The sequence below is a fragment of the Moschus berezovskii genome, chromosome 8, assembly GCF_049115385.1.
Source record: "Moschus berezovskii isolate FMDL1 chromosome 8, NW_MosBer_1.0, whole genome shotgun sequence".
NCBI lineage: Eukaryota > Metazoa > Chordata > Mammalia > Artiodactyla > Moschidae > Moschus > Moschus berezovskii.
The window spans coordinates 45,503,337-45,525,629 of record NC_142467.1 but is presented as its reverse complement, the minus strand read 5'-3'; positions in this window follow the sequence as shown (position 1 = coordinate 45,525,629).

The following is a 22,293-nucleotide window of genomic DNA, read 5'->3' as shown; positions in this document are numbered from 1 at the left end:
GACACAAAAAATATGCATACTAACACAGAGCCTGGCACACGGTAAGGAACAAGGAAAGGATAGCTGTTGTTATTGTTAATAAGAGCAAAGCATTTAGCACAGTGTCTGGCATAGGGTACTCAGGCACTCAATTAATACTTGTCAAAATGAGTTAAATTCAAGTCAGTGTCATAACAAATGGTGGGAGAGCATATCACATAACAAATTGTGATATCTTTTTTCTTTTTTCAAACAATACGTTTAGTAACCGACAGCCACCGTGCAAACACATTTTAATAGAATCGACTATATTCCCCGTGCTGTACATGACATCCCAGTGACTCATTTATTTTGTAACTAGAAGTTTGCATCTCCTAATCTTCCTCACATATATCACTTTTTGCCTTTTCTCTTTTTAAAATTGACATAAAATTGGTATATAACATTATATTAGTTTCAGCAGAACAAGAGTTTCATCTTTGTATACACTACAAAATGATCACCACTATAAACCTAGTTACCATCCATCACTGTATAGTCAACCTCCTTCACTTATCTCACCCACCCCCGCCAGCCTTCTTCCCCTCTGATAACCATCAGTCTATTCTCACGGTTCACTCATTTTGTTTTTTGGATTCCCCGTGTAAGTGAGATCAGTGGCATTTGTCTTTGTCTGATTTCTTTCACTCAGCATACCCTCTAGGTTCATCCATGTTTTATCACAAAAGGCAAGATTTCATTCTTTTTTTAGCGGCTGAGTAATATTCCATTGTATATACACACCACACCTCCATCGATTCATCTACTGACAGACACTTAGGTTGTTTCCATATCTTGGCCGTGGTTAATAATGCTGCAGTGAACATAGAGATGCATGTATCTTTTCAAATTAGTATTTTCTTTTCTTCGGAAAAATACCAGAAGTGGAATTGCTGGATGGTATGGTAGTTCTTTTTTTTTTTTAATTTTTATTTAATAAATGGTACAAAGCACAATGCCATAAACATTAACAGCTAAAATTTCACCAAATGAAAAAAGTACTATAGAATACACAGTTGCCAAAAGCTACATTAAGTTATTTTACAACTGCCAAAGAACTACCATACCATTCTATTTTTAATTTTTTAAGGAGCCTCTGTACTGTTCTCCATAGTGGCTGCACCAATTGACATTCCCACTAATAGTGTATAAGGCTTCCATTTTTCCCACATCCACACCAATACTTGTTATTTGTTTTCTCCTTGATGATATCCATTCTATCATGCGTGAGGTTCTATCTCACTGTGGTTTTGATTTGCGTTTCCCTGATGATTGTGATATTGAGCATCTTCTCACATGGTTGTTGGCCATTCGTATATCTTCTTTGGGAAAATGTCCATTTATTAATAGGTCCTCTGCTCGTTTTTAAATAGGATGATTTGGGCTTTTTGTTTGTTTGTTGATATGGCATTGCTGAGTCCCCTGTACGTTTTAGATATTAACCCCTTATTGGGTACATGATTTGCAAATATTTTCCCTAGGTTATCTTTCACTTTGCTGATGGTTCCCTTTGCTGTGCAGAAGAAACGTTTTAGTTTGATAGAGCCTGACTTGTTTATTTTTGCCTTTGTTGCTGCTCTTCATTCTCAATGCATATGTTACAACTTTTATACTGTTGCCAAGCAGATAAAAGTACTTCTCTTTCATCATTTTAAAGTGTCTTTTACCTGTTCCACCCAGAGTCTGACAGTTGTGGTTTTTAGGTCACGAAATGGAGGCACTCAGGAAAGAAGCTGGACGCAAAGGGAAGGCTTAGCTATGCCTAAGGAGAACCCTGTCCACTCCTGGGGAGAGCAGAGGAGACAAGCCATTCCCAAGGCCGTACAAGGCGAAAGCCATCAGCAGTGGTGGAGCAAACTGTTAGTGTCCTACCTCCATTATCTGCTCTTCCTTTTTCCTTAATAACAGAATTCCAATTTTCTGTGTGCCCAGTTGAAAAACTGAATTTCCCAGCCTACTTTGCAGATAGAGAGACCATTAAAGTCTAAGCAAAAGTCACTGGGTAGGACTTCCAGGAAGTCTCTTGAAAGACAACTGACTAGGGAGAGACTGGTATATTCTACCCTTCTCCTTCTAGTATAGAACCCTGGAACTCAGGTGTGATGGCTGGAGCTTCAACAGCCATCTTAGACCCTGGGGTAACCTTGAGGATGGAAGCCACACGCTAAAGATGGCAGAGCATCAGGAGTCTCAATTCTTGATGGTTTCATAGAACAGAGCCACACTAGGGAGTCTATAGATGTCTCATTATACAAGAAACTCTAAGATATAGTCAGATTTTTGTAATTAGAAGGTCAGCACAATTGTTTACAGACCAAGAAATGATGGAGGAAAGGGCCTAATAGAGCATCTGATATATACTGAATAAAAGAATGAAATAATCAATTAGTGAGTAAGCTAGGGAGTGGGGGAAGGAAGGGAGAAAAGGCAGGAGAAGAAGGCAAAGGAAGAGAGAGAAGTAGGAAGAGAGGAAAGAAGGCAGAGGGGGAGAAAGGGGCAGTCTGTGATGATACAGAAGCGTGGTCTGATCCAGAAATGGGTCAAGGGCTTAAAATGTGGGGTCTTTTTAGCAAATTCAAGTCTAGACCCTTTCCATGACTCCCCCTCAGAACACCCTCTTGAGAGAAGCCAGGGGTATCATTTTGTCAATGGGACTCCCCAGGTTCTGAGGGCTTGACTCCCTCAGACTCAGATAAACATGGAGATCGACTCAGACCAGAAAGGCTCAGCCCCCGGGTTCATGTCTGCTACAAAGAGACCCCAGGTCTCCTTCCCTGTCTGAGTTACTTTCTCCACCTGGACTCTGAGGCAGACCCTTTGGAGGGTCTACACAGCTATACTCACCCAGTAAGATGTCACTTGCCCCAGAGACTTTCCTGGGATAACTGGTAGGCATGTCTATTCCTTTACTCCTCAGGACAGCACAGGAAGCTTAATGTCGCTATAACAGACGCAGTAACAGAAGCTGAGACACAGGTGACACCATCCCAGTGCCACACAGTCAAGGAGGGCAGAGGCAGCATTTGGACCCTCGTGGATCTGAGACCAATGCTGAATTGCCAGCCTCTGCATTCCATTCCCCTTCCAGACCTTTCTCTTTATCCCCTTCCTGAGTTAAGACCCTAACAAGCAGAAGAACCTGGGTGGGAGCCAGGGACAAGTCAGGGGTGCTCTGTGCCCTATCACACACCCCCGGTCCTTGTCCCCAGCCCCTTCCCATCTCTGGCTCCAGTGCAGAAAGGCAGCCAGCCAGTTACACAACCAGGCATCTCTGGAAAAAACCAAAACAAAATGGTAATAACTGGTATCCCAGTGGGTGCATGGTCAACAGCTTTAGCCAGTTAACATTCCTTCAGGGCATCCTCCACTTCAGCAGCACCTCATAAATGTCAGGAGGAGCTTGGGAGCTGCCTGGGTTCCCCCGAGCCTTGGCTGAGGCTGGCACCCTGAGCCTGCCTATCCAAGGGGGCTTCTCCCTGAGAAGAGAGAGGTGAGCACAGCTTTCCAGGGGCAGCAGGGAAACCAGAGTCAGTGCCCTGCCTAAGACTGCTGATCAGCGTCCCAGGGGCAGGAGAGATTTATGGCAATAACTGGAGAACGTGTCTAATCACCTCCCCAGCTTCCCTCCCTGGACAGCTGCCCGCTGGGACAACGGATAAATGCTGGCCTAGCTCAGCCTGCAACAGCAAGTCCAAGGACAGACCACAGCTGCTGACCACAGAGACGGTCATCTGGGTGAGAGGTGACTTAGGAGTGTGAAAGCTTGATGGAATCTCCAAGGGAGGTGGAGACAGAGGTCCAGGGAGGGGCCAGACCAAAGCAAGGTCACTCAGCAAGGAACTGCCCAGACAGGGTCAGAAGCAACATGCCAGCTCCTTGTGCCACTCCCCCAAGGAAACTTTGTACTCCACTCCCCCAGGGAAACCTTGCAGATGACCTACTTCTGTACTGGGGGATGCTGGGGTGAGAATCAGCCAGGTCTGGGATCAGAGGGCAGAGAAGCTAGCCACCTGCTTCACTTCTCAGAAAGGCAGATATTCTAGCATGGGGGCGGTGTGTGTGTGTGTATGACAGTTAAAACATAAAAACTGTTAAGGGCCAGAAGCCACTCGAGGACAGAGGTAGGGTCTGATCTGAGGTTGTACTCCCCAATCTCCGCCTCCCCACCCCCGGCCCCCCGACACACACCCGTGGACTCAGCAGGGAGCTGGTCACGTGCGGAATGTGGAAAATAAGTGCCTCTGACGAATTTGTTCTCTCTGGCTAAGAGAGAGGGCGCTCTACCACGCCTCGTGGGTGGAGTTCGGTGTCTTCGCTGTCCCTGCATATCTCCTTTTGGGGAACCTTGGAAAGTGGGGGGACTTCTCCGAGTCGGTGTGTTTGAGCCGCTGGGATGACCGTGACCTCGGCTGCCCTTGGGGCCGCGGGCACCTTCCGCACCAGCTCTGAGCGCGCGCTGGTGGGCGTGAGAGGCGCGCTGATAAATCCCGCCAGGAGAGGGCGACAAACACCCGGCCCTGACGCTGGGACACGCGGGGGTCAGGCCAGCTGCGGATCGCTCGCCCTCGGGCCGCTGACCCGCCGCGGGGGCACCGTGGGTCGCTGACTGTCCCACCGCTCTTCCGGGCGCGCTCCCCAGAGCTTGTGGCCGGGGGTGTGGGTGTGGGCTCCCCAGAGTCTGTGTATGTTGCAGAACGAGGTGAACGCGCCACGGAGGTTCACAGCCCTGCAACTTGAGAAGGAGATGCCGCGTTCGGAAGTGGTTCGGCGGGAAGCGGAGGGCGGAGCGCGGTGAACGCCGGGGTCGTACACTGCTCTGCGCGCCTCTGCCTCCCTAGTGAAACCGAGGGCGCTTTAAACCTTTCTACCAAGAAAACGGGTTCACTTTTCCGTCCCTCCTCCCTCCCCCTCTTCCTTCCTCGTGACTGTTTCACCTTTTACATGTATTTGTTTTTCCTCCTTTACTGTGAAACGGCCATCAGGAAGGAAACGGAGTATGAGACGACAAATAAGTACTAGAATTTGTCTGGTTCCTGGCAGGGTTCCAAGTCATACTACTAACTTGTAAAACCAAGCTGCTGAATAATATAAACACGCAACTCCGTATGTGTACATATACATATATGTGAATATACATGGTCTGAAAAGTTGGGGGAAAGATCTGAAAGGATGTACACCCAACATGATGACTTCTGGGGAGCGGGAAGCAAAGAGATTTTAGCTTTACCGGAAATGGCAACCCACTCCAGTATTCTTGCCTGGAGAATCCCAGGGACAAGGGAGCCTGGTGGGCTGCCGTCTATGGGGTCGCACAGAGTCGGACACGACTGAAGCGACTTAGCAGCAGCAGCAGCAGCATAGTGTTGGCATTATTAGATGAGATTGCACTATGTGAAATTAAAAATTAATGAGTTGCTTTTCTTGGCCTAAAACTAATTTATGCTGCTTGAAAAAATAATAGTAGTCACTATATAATTAAGTAAAATGCCAGTTATGAAGTAATGCATATGGAATAATTCCATTTCTTAAAATAATGTGTGCACACACAAGGAAGGCTGAGGAAATGAACACGTTACCGATAATTACTTCTGAGGGACAGGGCTAAGGCCGTCTTTACTGTTTATTCAGTAGTCTGTATCACTGTGCATAGTCACTCCATGTGTCTGACTCTTTGTGACACCGTGACTAGCCCACCAGGCTCCTCTGTCCATGGAATTTTCCAGTCAAGAATACGCGAGTGGGTTGCCATTTCCTTCTCCAGGGGATCTTCCCAACTGAGGGATCAAACCAGTGTCTCCTGCGTCTTCTGCATTGGCAGGCAGGTTCTTTACCACTGCGCCACCTGGGAAGCCCCGTCTATCGCAATAGTCTATAGCAATATTATCAGTCTGTTGTGGGTTTTTTTAGCTGGGCCAGGTCTTAGATGCAGTATGTGAGATCTTTAGTTGTGACATGCAGAATCTTTAGTTGAATTAGGGTCCCCTGAATTGGAAGCATGGAGTGTTAGCCTCCGGACCACCAGGGAAGTCTCTGTACAGCATTTTTAGTAGTTTCTGAACATACTATGATTTATTTAAGCAATTCCTTATTGATGGACATTTAAGCAGCTTTCATTATTTTCCTATTACAAATGATGTGATAAACATCTCTCATTACATAAGGCCAAATTCTGGAAGGACAACCTCTGCGTCAGAGCACAGCATGTGGCATTTTGGTATATGTCTTACCAAACTGCTGCCTCAAAATGTTTGACTCATTCTCAGTTCCTGCACCACAACCCCCACACACTTAGCAGTATAGAGAATGTGTGTTTTCCCACTTAAACTCCAACACTGAAAATTGCCATTCTGAATTTTTCCAGTTTGATGGCTATAAAAGGTTATCTCATTTTCTAAACTGTGTTTCTTTCATGACCTAAGTGGTGAAATAGACAAGTTTTCTTTATGTTTGCCATCTCTTAATATGTGTTCCTGGGATGTTACTCTTTTAATTATATATAGCGAGTCTTTATACTAAGTCTTGCTATTTGATAGAAGTGTCCCTTCTAGCTCTTCTAGTTTCATTCATGTCTTGCGTATTATTTATTCTTCCAGGTAACTCTGGAATAAGTGTATTTGGCTGCCTCATGTGAAACAATAGGAATAATAAGTCCTACCCTTCCCACTTCCTAAGGCCCACTGGAAGAGTTCCAGAAACACATCTACTTCTGCTTTATTGACTATGCCAAAGACTTTGTGTGGATCACAGCAAACTGTGGAAAATTCTCCAAGAGATAGAAATACCAGACCACCTTACCAGCCTCCTGAGAAATCTGTATGAAAGTCAAGAAGCAAGTTAGAACTGGACATGGAACAACAGACTGGTTCCAAACTGGGAAAGGAGTATGTCAAGGGTGCATATTGTCACCCTGTTCATTTAACTTATATGGAGAGTACATCATGTGAAATGCTGGGCTGGATGAAGCACAGGCTGAAATCAAGATTTCCAGGAGAAAAATCAATAACCTCAAATACACAGGTGACACCTCCCTTATGGCAGAAAAACTAAGAAGAACTAAAGAGCCTCTTGATGAAAGTGAGAGAAGACAGTGAAAAGGCTGGCTTAAAACTCAACATTCAGAAAACTAAGATCATGGCATCCCATCCCATCACTTCATGGCAAATAGATGGGGAAAAAAGGGAAACAGTGAGAGACTTTATTTTGGGGGGCTCCAAAATCACTGCAGATGGTGACTGCAGCCATGAAATTAAAAGACACTTGCTCCTTGGAAGAAAAGCTATGACCAACCTAGACAGCATACTAAAAAGCAGAGACATTACTTTATCAACAAAAGTCCATCTAGTCAAAGCTATGGTTTTTCCAGTAGTCATGTATGGATGTGAGAGTTGGACTATAAAGAAAGCTGAGCCCCAAAGAATTGATGCTTTTGAAATGTGGTGTTGGAGAAGACTCTTGAGAGTCCCTTTGACTGCATGGAGATCCAACCAGTCTATCTTAAAGGAAATCAGTCCTGAATATTCTTTGGAAGGACTGATGCTGAGGCTGAAACTCTAATACTTTGGCCACCTGATATGAAGAACTGACTCCTTGGAAAAGAACCCGATGCTGGGAAAGATTGAAGGCAGAAGAAGAAGGGGACAACAGAGGATGAGGTGGTTGGACGGCATCACTGACTCAATGGACATGAGTTTGAGTCAGCGCAGGGAGTTGATGGTGGACAAGGAAGCCTGGCATGCTGCAGTCCATGGGGTCGCAAAGAGTCGGACATGACTGAGCGACTGAAGTGAGTGACCTTTCCTAACCTCTCGATGCTAGTGTGAGAACCCAGTCAAACAACATATGCAAAAGTGTTCTCTAAGCTGTAAGGGTAATTAATAGCAACAACAGCTTATTTTCAGCTCTTGTTGGAAACCAGGTTCGGCGCTAAGTGTACAAATGCATCTCCTCACTCGGGCCACACCACAGCCCTACAAGGCCTGTTCTGGTGCTAGCCCTATGTTACAGATGAGGAAACCTAGCCCAAAGGAGGCTGAGTGACCTGCCCAGTGTCCCAGACCCGGAATGACCACCAGGGTCCCACACAAGGCATTCCCGAGTTCACCCCCTCAACCCATAGCACAAGGCAAGCGATGCAGAAACAACCACCACAAGACAAGAGTGGAAAACCCGGACCCCAACTCCTAACAGGTAAAGTGGCCACGTGTGTCCCACGGCTCTGCAGTGGGACGTTCTATGACAAGGGCCAGTTGTGGGCTCTGTCCAGCCTCCATCCCAAAAAGTTTGGCCAGGTCCCTTGACCTCACGAACCTTTCTTTTCTTGAGGATAAAGTGGGGTTAATGGTACTGGCCACCCTGCGCTGGAGACAAAGTGAGATTATGCCTGTAAAAATGTTAACACAATGCCTGGAATGCAGTAGGAAGGATTTTCCTTAAAAAAAAATTTTGTCGGCGGCGCAGACGCGAGAGACGCCCGGCTCCCGGCGGCGCAGACGCGAGAGACGCCCGGCTCCCGGCGGCGCAGACGCGAGAGACGCCCGGCTCCCGGCGGCGCAGACGCGAGAGACGCCCGGCTCCCGGCGCAACCGACCACGTGCAGAATCGTGGCTGAGAGGAGCTGCCCCGCACCCAGGGTTAGGGCGGTGGCCGAGAGGAGCTGTACCACGTCCAGGAGGCGGTGGCTGCTTGGGCACCGGAGGGCCGAGAGGAGCTGATCCACATTCAAAGCAGGAGGCGCGGCCTTGAGGAGATACCCCTCGTCCGAGGTAAGGTACAGCGGCTGCGCCTTGCTGGAGCAGCTGGGAAGAGGTACTCCACGATCAAGTGGAATATAAGAATCCAGTGTTCTGGGGAGGAAGGAACAAGATGGCGGAGGGATAAGACGGCGAGACCACTTTCTTCCCCACAAATTCATCAAAAGAACATTTGAATGCGGATTAAAGTCCACAAAACAACTTCTGAATACTGGCAGAGGACATCAGGCTCCCAGAAAAGCAGCCATTGTCTTCTAAAGGAAAGAGAAGAAATCAAGCTCCACCCACCAGAACACTGACACATGCCTCCCTAACCAGGGAACCCGGACAAGTCACCCGTCCAACCCCACACACAGCGAAGAAACTACATAATAAAGAGAACTCCACAAACTGCAAGAAGAGGGAAAGGCCACCCCAAGCAAAGCAATATAAGCAAGATGAAGAGGCAGAGAAATACCCAGCAAGTAAAGGAACAAGATAATTGCCCACCAACACAAACAAAAGAAGAAGATATAGGGAATCTACCTGATAAAGAATTTCAAATTTTGATGGTGAAAATGATTCAAAATCTTGAAAGCAAAATGGAGTTACAGATAAATAACCTGGAGAAAAGGATTGAGAAGATGGAAGAAAGATTTAATAAGGACTTAGAAGAAATAAAAAAGAGTCAATATACAATGAATAATGCAATAGATGAGATCAGAAACACTCTGGAGGGAACAAACAATAGAATAACAGAGGCAGAAGACAGGATTAGCGAACTAGAAGATAAAATTGTAGAAATAAATGAAACAGAGAGGAAAAAAGAAAAACGAATTAAAAGAAATGAGGACAATATTAGAGACCTCTGGGACAATGTTAAACGCTCCAACATTCGAATCATAGGAGTCCCAGAAGAAGAAGACAAAAAGAAAGACCATGAGAGAATACTTGAGGAGATAATAGTTGAAAACTTCCCTAAAATAGGGAAAGAAATAATCACCCAAGTTCAAGAAACCCAGAGAGTCCCCAGCAGGATAAACCCAAGGCGAAATACTCCAAGACACATATTAATCAAATTAACAAAGATCAAACACAAAGAACAAATATTAAAAGCAGCAAGGGAAAAGCAGCAAATAACACATAAGGGGATTCCCATAAGGATAACAGCTTATCTTTCAACAGAAACTCTTCAGGCCAGAAGGGAGTGGCAAGACATACTTAAAGTGATGAAAGAAAATACCCTACAGCCCAGATTACTATACCCAGCAAGGATCTCATTCAAATATGAAGGAGAAATCAAAAGCTTTACAGACAAGCAAAAGCTGAGGGAATTCAGCATCACCAAACCAGCTCTCCAACAAATACTAAAGGATCTTCTCTAGACAGGATACACAGAAAGAGTGTATAAACTTGAACCCAAAGTAATAAAGAAAATGGCTACGGGATCGTACTTATCAATAATTACCTTAAACGTAAATGGGTTGAAATTTTCAAAAAGGCTAGGAAACAATTCTCATAGCCATCAATAGTTCAGTGTTGAGTTCATGAATAGTTTTTAAAGTTTGGGACAAACTGTAGTATTTGCTATTTGAAGTACTATTTGTAATTGGCATATTACGATGTAACATTGGTCTTCATTTCCAACTTAAAACGCCTAAAAATGCCTAACAGATTTTTAGATTTGTGAATTTTAGTTGAAATGTATTTTACGATGTTACTAAACCTGCAGAAATATTGAAATATTTCAGAGAACTTATTCACTGTACATTTAATTTATTTTATTTATAAAAGTTATGAACTGTAGAAAGTTTTACTTGTTGGGTCAAATGCTTGTTGCTTCAAATGCTTGTTGCATTTGAAGGGCTAGTTACAAGAAAATCAAATACCTTCAATGTATAAATGCTATTAAGTTTTTAAAGGACTCTGGAGTATAAGTCAGTTTGTTTAAAGAAATTTAGTCTATTCAACCTGAATCAGCTCTGTCAAACATTAATTAAAAGCCTCATTTAAAAAAATAAATAAATAAATAAATAATGGTGGTGGGAGGGAGGGTTGGGAAGCTGGCTGGAGGTGGAGGTGGTGAAGTTTATAAATCTAATTAAAAATGAAGTTGCATTTCCATTTTCCAAATCCACCCATCCACCAGCGTACTGTGTCACTAGACATTATGTACGATTTTACTTTGCGACAGAAACCATTACATTTAAAAATTCATTACAGCAAGGTGAGTTAGACACATGATGGATGCAGCTTTAATTCTGCCATATATTATTACAGTTAAAATGTAAATGATGAAAAATATTTTGTGCTTATCAGCATTTATGTGGAAATGTGTTTTACAGTGATATATGATGTTATATTTCTATTATTGTGATGAAAAAAAAAAGCAATACAAAAAGACGAAGTGTTTATTAAAACATGAAAAAAAAAAAAAGAAATAAATGGTTTTGCAGCACTGAAGAGATTATAGAAAGTAAATAAGCTAGATCAGACCTGTTTTATGTAGTAATTTTATAGTTTATTTTAATTATTTCAGTTGTAAAATATTGTTATACTGTTAATTAGTTCTGATTGTTCATATTAAACTATTGTAATGCAAAAAAATAAATAAATAAAATTAAAACAAGAAAAAAAAAAAATTTGTCACCATCTTGACCATATTTGTTTGTTTTTATTCATGTTTTTAAATTGGGATACCACAGGCTGAAAGTATGAAATGCTTCACTCACTTGCACAGGCGTCATGCTGCTCTTCTCAGTATTCTTCCAGGTTTAGTGTATCTCCTGCCAAACTGAGCTCAGAAACAGGGATGGTAAAGTGTGGCCTTTTCTCCTTCCAGCTGTGGCGCCACCAACAAGCTCTGTGATCTGGACGTTGACCAACCTTTTCCTTCCTGGGTTTCCTTCTTTTGTAAGCGGGATTGACAGCAGTGTCAACCTGGGGATCTTGTGTGTGGGTTTATTGAGAGCGGGTGCTCGCGGGTACGGGAAATGCTGGACAATGTGGCTGTGCTCTTCCAGTGATGTCGCTGGTCAGGTGCTCAGCTGGGGACTGGGAACTGCAGAGGGAAGCCCCAGGGGGTTCCTCAGGAAGAGAAGGCATAAACAAGGGGATATGTGCGCAGCTAAAAGGGCCAGCTGGGAAAGCAGCAGCCCTTGCAGCAAAGGACCCCTGCGGGTCTGGGAGCCTGGCAGACGACCCCAGGCCAGACTGTCCAGCTTGGTGTGACCCCTTGCTGCTTTGCTTTTGAACCTCCCTGGGCCTCCTCTGGGTCCATTTCCCCACAGCCACACTGAAGCCCTCTTTGCAGGCTGCTTAACCTCTCTGGACCTGTTTGCTCAGAGTTAAAATGCGAAACGGAAACTTCTCCCTCCTGCTGGGGACTGTGGACACTATGGGTTTAGCTAATAGATGTGTAGGAATTAGCATCAAAGAAACCACCCTGCAGATATTAATCTCCTTTCTCACCCTGCAGGCTTAGACCCATCTGTTCCTAGGCCTGACAGGGCCCAGTTTCTTTCTTTTTTCTTTTTAATATTATTTATTTTCGTCTGAGTTGGGTCTTACTTGTGGCTTGGGGGATCTGCCATTCCAGCGTGCCGGCTTCTCTCCGCTTGTGCTGCTCCGGCTGTGTGGTTGTGTCTCACAGGCTCCAGAGCACCTGGACTTGGTAGTTGTGATCCATGGGCTTAGTTGCCCCGCAGCATGTGGGATCTTAGTTCCCTGACCAGGAATAGAACCCAAGTCCCCTGCACTGGAAGGCGGATTCTTAACCGCTGGACCACTAGGGAAGTCCCAGGGCCCAGTTTCTTGTCTGAAAGTTGGAGGCAGATGTGACACTTACGCATGAGGTGTTTCATTGCCGTGTTCATTCAGCCAGTGAATTTTGGGATGCTGGGTGCCGCGGGAGTCCCAGTCATGCTCAGGCAGACCCCATCTCCTCCTCTCTGCTTCCTCCAAGCTGATGGGCCATCCCACTCCAGGTGGGAGGTTCCCAGTGCTGAGCCAGGCCCCAGAGAGCCCCAGAGAGAAAACTCAGGACTATGTGGCACGTTTCTCATAGAGCTGCGTTTACCTACCCACACGAGATACACTTTTTTCTGAAATTATCTCTTTGTATCTAGGCAAATTATGAAGAGTTCCTTTTTTTTTTAATGGAATAATGCTAATCAGATACGGTAGTTTATTTTCTAAGTGTCTTTCTTTGGAGAAATGAAAAGCTGGTGACTCTGGTGTGGCAGAAAGGTTCTAGAGTGGCTCCCTGGGATTCCTGTTCCCAGTATGTAAGCCCTTGTCTGAACCCCTGCCTTGGGGGCTGGGCTGGGCCTGGTGACTCACTTCTAAGGCTGGAATACAGCAGCAGTCATTTCCGTGATTTAGTGGCAAAAGATGGTGACTTCCATCTCGCTGGGTGACTCCTGCCCCTGCCTTCTCGCCATGTATGTAGGCTTTGATGAAGCAAACCTTGATGTCAGAGAGACTGACAGGGTGGCCAGGAGCTGTGGGTGGCCTCTGGCCAGCAGCTGGAAGGATGCCAGTCTAGCAGTTAGTGAGGACACAGCCCACCAGCAGCCAACGAGTGTGGAAGCAGATGGCTCCTCAGTGGAGCCTCGAGATCCCTGCAGCTGGGCTATGGGGCTCAGACCAGGGGGTGGCAGCTGGGACATGCAGGGGCAAATGGGCTTTTAGTTCAGTCACCCAGTCGTGTCTTTGCGACCCCATGGGCTGCAGCATGTCAGGCCTCCCTGTCCATTGCCAACTCCCAGAGTTTACTCAAAGTCATGTCCATTGAGTTGGTGATGCCATCCAACCATCTCATCCTCTGTCATCCCCTTCTCCTCCTGCCTTCAGTCTTTCCCAGAATCAGGGTCTTTTCCAATGAGTCTTAGCATCAGGGGGCCAAAGGGTTGGAGTTTCAGCTTCAGCATCAGTCCTTACAATGAATATTCAGGACTGATTTCAGCACTCAATAAGCAGTATGGCTGAGTATTTTTTAATGTTCCTTATCTGTAGGGTTCAAACTTCAGGTTCCTGTGGTGGTAAAAACAGGTCCTTGCAACCCCTTTTCAGATAAGCATGTCAGATGGTGTCTTAAGGGTTCGAGGCAGCCGCAGGTCACACCTGGATTCTGATCTCAGTCCTTTCTCTCTTAGCTAAGCAGTTTGGGCAAGCTACTGGAGTTCCTCAGTGACATGGGTATAATACTGCTTTCCTAAATAAGATAATGTGTGTCAATACCAATAACTACCATTTCTAGAACTTTCTTTGGTGTTAGAGGCAGTGTTAAATTTTACATGCATAATAAGGATTAGTTGCTCAGTTATGTCTGACTCTTTGTATCCCAATGACTGTAGCCTGCCAGGCTCCTCGGTTCATGGAATTCTCCAGGCCAGAATACTGGAGTGGGTTGCCATTTCCTTCTCCAGGGGATCTTCCCGACCCAGAGATTGAACCTGGGTTTCCTACATTGCAGGCAGATTCTTTACTGTCTGAGCCACCAGGGTGCGGCATGCATGATTGCATTTTTATCCTCACAAACATATAGGTTAAGTTGTTATTACCTGCCTTCATGAGATGAGAAAACTGAGACTCATCGAGGCCTGGGACCACTGAAGCCTCCAAGGCGCAGGACATGTGTGTATGTGTCCCTGACTTTTAGTAGAAGGCCCTGGCGATAACTAGAATGAATGGGTGACTTGAATGAATGGGTGCTTTCCAACTTGTGACCACGAGGTGGCAGCAAAGACAGGCAGACATGCGTTTGCCACTTAAAACTTACCTGAAAATTAGATTCCTGAAAACAAATTTGTTGAGCTAAAAATTGACTCCTACCTTACTATTTCCCTAAACACTTATGGAATGCTTGTTATATGCCGAATGATTTACAATAATTAGTTGTGTTAATGCTCGTCACAACCCTATGAGTTCTGCTATTACTAACTTAACAGAAGAGGAGACTGAGGCTGAGTTAAGTCACTTTTCAAGGTCACACAGGTAGAAAATGCCATGTTTAAGTTAATCATTTGGTGTGACTCCTGCTAGAACTTTTCCATGCCATTGTACCTGAGCTGCTGTTTACCTTTATCAAGGAGAGAGTAGTTTTGTTCACCTAGGTGCTTTCAGAATTCTGTTCATACTAGTTATCTTGCTTTTTTCACCTTCCAGTGAACCTTAGAAACATTTCCAAGGGGGTCCCAAGCCTTCTGACATTCATATCATATTCCAAGTGAGTTTGGATCACAAAGTGTCTAGGCAATCAACCCACTGTGGATGTGTGTGTGTGTGTGTGTGTGTGTGTGTGCTCAGCCGCTCAGTTGTGTCCGACTCTTTGCGACCCCGTGGACTATAGCCTGCCAGGCTCCTCTGTCCATGAGATTCTCCAGACAAGAATATTGGAGTGAGTTGCCATTTCCTCCTCCAGGGGATCTTCTGGACCCAGGATGGAACCCGATCATTATGCTCTTAAGAAAAAAGGCTTCTACAAACATCTGTGAACAGATGTCCCTGTGGCCGCATTTGGGTCCTGCAGATCCCGGGGAGTGTGGTCCTGGTTTGTGAGTTGCATGTGTGGCTGTGTGTGTGGAGAGAAGTTAATTGCCCTCAGGTGGGCTGTGCCTGTTTCATTCTCACCCAGAGAGTGTGGGAGGTAGCCTGTCTCCCATGGCAATGCCAACCTTGGGGGCGATCAATGTTCATGCTTTTACCAGGTTAATATAAGAAACCTTTGGTAAATATTTTGTTAATAAACTCAGCTACCTTCAGCTTCCCCTTTCCTTGCAGGAGAGCAGTCAGAAGTTGGGTGACCAAGAGTATCCTGGCGGGGGGAGAGGAGAGATAAGAGAAGTAAATGGCCCCAGTCCCCTCCCAGGCCAAGGCTCCAGCTTTGCACACACCCCCTGTGTGTGCAGGAGGCACAGACACATTGAAAGGGGCCACTTTTTAGGTTTCAATGTGCAGATCCTAACAAGACTGGAAACCTCCAGGCTTTTGTTAACACATTAGGGCAGTGGGGAGAGGTGGAAGTAGGATTTGAAACAGTTGGAAAATTCCTCAAAGGAGAAAGGGAACAGGCAGGACCTGACGACCCCACCCTATGATTTGGAGACTCTGGGAGGGGAGCTGTCTACAGTCCCCTTACAGTGGAGTGGGGCTTCCAGAATGTGGTGCACACTGCCTGCTAAGTTGTTTTGGTCATGTCCGACTCTTTGTGACCCTATGGATGGTAGCCCGCCAGCTCCTCTGTCCATGGGATTCTCCAGGCAAGAATATTGGAGATATTGGAGTGGGCTGCCATCTCCTACTCCAGGGAATCTTCCCAACCCAGGGATAGGAGCTGTCACTAAAATGAGAGACTCCTATGTCAAATCCCTGCCTCTCCCCTGACAGAATCATGCCTCAGTTTCCTCCATGATCTCCATACCCTATTGCTAAGAGCAATGATTTCTCCCATTTTGCCGATGAGGGAACTGAGACTAGGGGAGGTGGCTGCATCCAGTGGCATAAATGAGATGAAGGGCAATAAAGGGCACTCCTAGGCTCAGTGGCCATGAGAGTGCCCCTGGACCAGCAGCAGAGCCGGCAGGAGCACTCCCAGGGAGGGAGGGTAGGCTTTTTTTTTTTTCAATCTTTAAAAAAAAATTTTTGGCCTCTCTGCTCAACATTCAAAAAACTAAGATCATGGCATTCCATCCCATCACTTCATTTCAAATAGATGGGGAAACAATGGAAACAGTGACAGACTTCATTTTCTTGGGCTCCAAAATCACTGCAGATGGTGACTGCAACCAAGAAATTAAGACGCTTGCCCCTTTGAAGAAGGGCTGTGACCAATCTAGACAGCATGTTAAAAAGCAGAGGCATTACTTTGCCAGCAAAGGTCCGTCTAGTCAAAGCTATGGTTTTTGCAGTAGTCATGTATGGATGTGAAAGTTGGGCCATAAAGAAGGCTGAGCACCAAAGAGTTGATGCTTTTGAACTGTGGTGTTGGAGAAGACTCTCGAGAGTCCCTTGGACTACAAGGAGATCAAACCAGTCAACCCTAAAGGAAATCAGTCCTGAATATTCATTGGAAGAACTGATGCTGAAGCTGAAACTCCAGTACTTTGGCCACCTGATGCGAAGAGCCAACTTATTAGAAAAGACCCTGATGCTGGGAAAGATTGAAGGCAGGAGGAGAAGGGGACAACAGAGGACCAGATGGTTCTATGGCATCACCAACTCGATGGACATGAGTTTGAGCAAGCTCCGGGAGATGGTGAAGGACAGGGAAGCCTGGTGTGCTGCAGTCCATGGGGTCGCAGAGAGTTGGACATGACTGAGCAACTGAACAACAACAAAGCGCAGCATGTGGAATCTCAGTTCCCTGACCAGGGATCGAACCTGTGCCCCCTGCATTGGAAGTGGAGTCTTAACCACTGTACCACAAGGTAGCCCTCAGGGAGGGCAACCTGCATGTCATCTCCCTCCAGCCCCTTCTGGAGTGCCCGCCCCTCCCCAGGGCACATGTTATCTGTGTCCTGGGCACACACTTGCAGACTCTCACCAGCTGAGGCCTTCCCTGGAAGGCGACATCTGACCTTTGGACATGTAAACAAGCCTTGGCCTGGCCCGGGGTGACAAGGCTTGTCCTTGGGATCTGCAGACTTGGGCATGACCAGGCAGGCATGTGCGCATGTGCTCAGGCTATTGGACCTTTATTCATCACTTGGAGTTGATTCTGGGGTCCCAAGAACATTGTGTCCACCCCGATGTTGGCTCATACACTGAGGGCTTTCAAGGATGTTTTCCAGGCCCAGGTTACTTCCTAAAAGAGGACCAGGCTGGAATCAAAGAATCCTGGGGGACCTTGAGGATCCGAGAGGGACATATTCCCAGGGCTACACAGCAGACAAAGTCAGATCCACAAACAAAGTAGGCTAGTCACACCTTCTCTGGGTCTTAGCAGCCTGGTCTGTTCAGTGGGGAAAGGTCCACCAACATCCCTGGTTCACAGACCCCTTCCTTGCTGCAGACCCTGACCCCACTGGTTCTCACCACCTACCCCTCCAGGTCCTCTTATCTCCAGGGCCCCGAGGCTGCTGATTCCTGGGACTAGGCCCGCCCTCCCTGGGGACACCAGATGGATGGGACTTCAGGGGCTGTGTGGGCCTGATATGGTGGTTCCTGGCCCTTATCAGTGGGGCCCGGGGCTCTGGCCAGGTACATGGGCCTGTCTGGAGGAGGGAAAAGTGGGGAGTGGATGCCCAGCTCCTGTGCAGACGAGATACAGGACAGGGACTTTCTTTAGTAATTAAAAAAAAAAACAAACCCTATGTTGCTTTCTCTGATTAGAAAGGTTCAGGCACGTTACAACAAATGTAACAGAACAGAAATAGATGGGATTGAAAGCGAAAGTGCCCATAAATCTGTTTCCTATGCATAATCCCCAGGCCTAGTTTGGGGTTATCTCTCCAGATTTTTCGTGCACAGAGACTAACCTTGGCAATTATTTACTGGATTGGAGTTGTGATAGGTTCCAACCCTGCAGCTCCTCGGCTTCATACGTGTTACTTCATCTCTCTGGGCCTCAGTGTTCTCATCTATAAAACCCTGCAAGCCTGTTGCCAAGATGACGCAGAGTGATGCATGTGAGGCGTGCGGCCCAGGCTCAGCCCCCAGAGAGCTCTCCATAACCATCAGTGTCCCCTGCTTTGTTGTGTAACTGCCTTTATTTTTTTTTGAACAACACAACATGGACATCTCGCCATATTGGTGCCAAAGATGTAGCCCACTCCTGACAAATTCAGAGTTTTCCTTATGTGTGTGAATTCTCATTTACTTTTTAACCAGTTTTATTGTGGTATGATTTACATAGAGTAAAATGTACCCATTTTAAGAGTACAGTTCGGTGAGTTTCACAAATTTATATACATTCATGTAACCACCACCGTCATCAAGACCTGGAACACTTCTGTCACCCCCAAACTCCCTCATGCCCTTTTGTAACCAATCTCTTGTCCTCATAACCAGCCCCAGGCAACCAGTAAACTATTTCCTGTCCCTACAGGTTAGATTTCCCTTTTCCAGAAATGCGTTTATTCACTGTTGGGCTGTGTCGGGTCCTGGTCGGGATACACGGGCTCTCGTGGGACGCACAGACCTCCAGTTATGGCTCAGGGCTCAGTAACTGCAGCTGGCATGCTGGCTCAGCGGTTGAACCCCCAAGCTCAGTAATTCCGTGGCTTGTGGGATCTTAGTTCTCCGACCAGGGACCGAATCCTGCACTGCAAGGAAGATCCCTAGCCACTGGACCACCAGGGAAGCCCTCCAGAATTTCACTTTAATGGATAATACGGCAGGCACTCTTTGGGGCAAGGCTTCCTCACCAAGCGTGATGTTTCTGAGGTTCACCCACTTTGTTGTGTCCTGGGTTTATTACCTTTCATTGCAGAAGAGTGTTCTACCGCTTGGATGTGTCAGTTTGGGTTTCCCTTCACCTGTTGACATTTGGATTATTTGGACACTGGGATTGTTTCTGTCTGGGACTACTCTCTCACTTTTAAAGCTGCGGTGTGGAAGGACATTAAGATTGTTTTCCAGTTGTTACTGTTACCTTATACTGTAATGAGCAGCCCTACACATCTCTGTGGTCATTATTGCCAGAGGAAGCTAGAGGTATAAGAGAAAAGAATTTTTTAAACAGACCCTTTTGTTCCAGCTGGGATCCCAGAGGCCCAGACACGGCAGGCCATCTGCCCCAAATCACCCTGTGAATCAGTTACTATGCAGAGGTCAGAATCCAGCTCTGCCTTTACCCACTTCTCCCTCACACAGAGTAGGGTGAAAACTCTACAGGGAACACCCCCAGTGTATCCCCTCACGACGATGATGGTGATGGTGGTGGTGATGGTGTCAGCGTTGACCACCAGGGCTCAATGCTCAGCAGTGTCTCAAGTGCCTTGCATGGATCTGCTCACATTAATCCATAAAACACCTAACTGAAGGAGGTGAAATTATGGTTCCCATTCCATAGACAAAGAAAAGGAGGCATAGAGAGGCTAAGCATCTTGCCCGAGGTCACATAGCCAGGAAGTGGCAGAGTTGAGACTTGTACCAGGCAGGGGAGCTCCAGAGTCACCGTCCTCAAAGACACATTGGCCTTACATCCCTGCTGAGCAGGGAAAGTGGGATGTGTCACGGTGGGACAACCCGAATCAAACATCAGGAAATCTGGGCTTTGTGTCCCCAGCTTTGCTGTGTGGTGTGAGCATTCCCTTTCTGTCTCTGGGACTCAAGCTCCCCACCTACAAAAAGGGAAAGGGGGCAGTTGGGCAAGGTGGCTCTAGGATCGCTTGACAGTGTGGTTCTAGACTATTTTCTAGAGCTGGGAATACAGGAGAAGAGGGAGCTAGAGCTTGTGGCTTCGCTCCCTGAATGGGGTTAGGAGAGGCAGGTAGTCTGGGGGCTTTTGTAGGCTGTACATTGGAGGCCTGATCTCAGGACACAGTGGCCAGGATGGTGACCTGAGCAAGAGATTTGGCTTCTGTCCACTGGGGCAGGCACAGCTGGCCCTCTGGTCAGAGCATATTTCTGAGCTGACTTGGGTGCCTGAAATTCATGGAGTCAGCATCAGCAGATACCCAGCACTCAGGAGCAGCATGTCCTGGTTTCGAGCCCTCCTTCGCCCTCCAGGCCACCTGGCTGCTCACTCCCCTGGCCCCAGCCCTCAGGACCCACACCCTAGGCACCCCTGCCTCTCTCTACCTTCAGTGAAGCCATGTGCCCGGCCCTGTCCTCAAATTCATAGCAACAAAGGATGTATACACTATCCACAGCTATTGAGCACTGCTATAATTTACATGAAGTCATATTTTATCTTCCCAAAGACCCTATGGTGCAGATAGCATATTATCACATTTTACAGAGAAGTTGAGTGCTTGGCCCCAAGTCAAACAGAATGCACAGGTCAGAGCCAGGATGTGGGTCCAGGCAGGCTGTTCCTGAGCACACACTCTTTGCCACCTCACTACTTTGTTCTGCCTACTTAATGGCATCCCACAGCCTCTGGCTCCTTCCTGATACCATCCCTCTTACAACCATCCCTGTCCATCAGCCAGAGGTTGGAGAACAGTTTTGCTGTTAAGGACACAGTACCTTAGAGGTGATGGTCTTGGGTTCAAATTCTGACAGCACCATTCACTGGTTGTGTGTCTTTGGGGGCAAGCCTCACAACCTCACTGAGTCTCACCTTGATCAATCCATGATTGCATGCCTGCTGTCATGTCCGATTCTTTGTGACCCCACAGACTGTAACCTGCCAGGTTTCTCTGTCCATGGAATTTTCCAGGCAAGAATACTGGAGTGGTTGCCATTTCCTCCTCTAGGGGATCTTTCCCACCCAGGGATTGAATCAGTGTCTCTTGGTCTCCTGCGTTGACAGGCAGGTTCTTACCACTAGCGCCCCCTGGGAAGCCTGAGCCTCACTTTGAGCCTCTATGAAATAGGAATGACAACCAGATCCACTTCATATTAATCAGGAATGTAGACCAACAGTTCTCAAAGTGTGGTCCAGGGACCCCTGAAGATCTCCAGGACACTTTCAGGGGATCCCTGAGGTCAAAGCTGTAAGACCAAGACCTTTTGCACTCTCGTTCTCTCGTGAGCGTACTGTGGGGCTTCCCGGAGGCAACGTGTCATGTTATTTCATAGCAGATCGAACGCAGACGCAGATGTGAGAATCCAGCTGCTCTCTATCAAAGCAGACACTAAAGAGATTTGGAAAAACGTAAAGCAGTGCTACTCTTCACCCTAACTTTTTTCTAAAATATGGCTATTTTCATAACAGATTTATGTTAGAGTGCTTAGTTATTTTTACATCATTGATATTTATTAAGTATCTCAATTTCTATTTCTGATACAGTAAATGTTGATAGACATAAACACCATAAACAAAAATCTTTGGGGTTCAGTGATTTTTAAGAGGGTCTTGAGACCAAAAAGTTTGAGAATGGCTGCTGCTGCTGCTGCTAAGTCACTTCAGTCGTGTCCGACTCTGTGTGACCCCATAGACGGAAGCCCACCAGGCTCCCCCATCCCTGGGATTCTCCAGGCTGAGAATGGCTATGTGAGTGCAAAGCATCGGCTACATTTGTGGAAGGAGGTGCCCTTGACCTTGGACTCGCTAAAATGCATCATTCTTTCTCTTCAGGGCTGAGTGTAGAGGTCATTACTGAACCGCAGATGACTGAACACTGGCCAAGAGAGACATGGCAGACCTTGGCCCTGGTTCCACCATGATTGGTCGCCCTGTGACCCTAACCAGACCCTGAAATGCTCTCAGCTTCCCCTTTCTCCACCTGAAGGATAGGCATGGTCAGCCAAGCAAGTTTCTCAGGTACCTTAGTCCTAAACCTGCCAGCCTCGGGGCTGAAGCTTGAGAGCCCCAGTGGGAAGTCACACTCTGCCCCTAGCTTGGGAGTGAGATTTGCTTTGGCAGGATCAGAAACAGGGTGCGAATGTGGGGAAAGCTCAGCACTGGGGTCACCTGGACTGGGTTTCCAGCCCC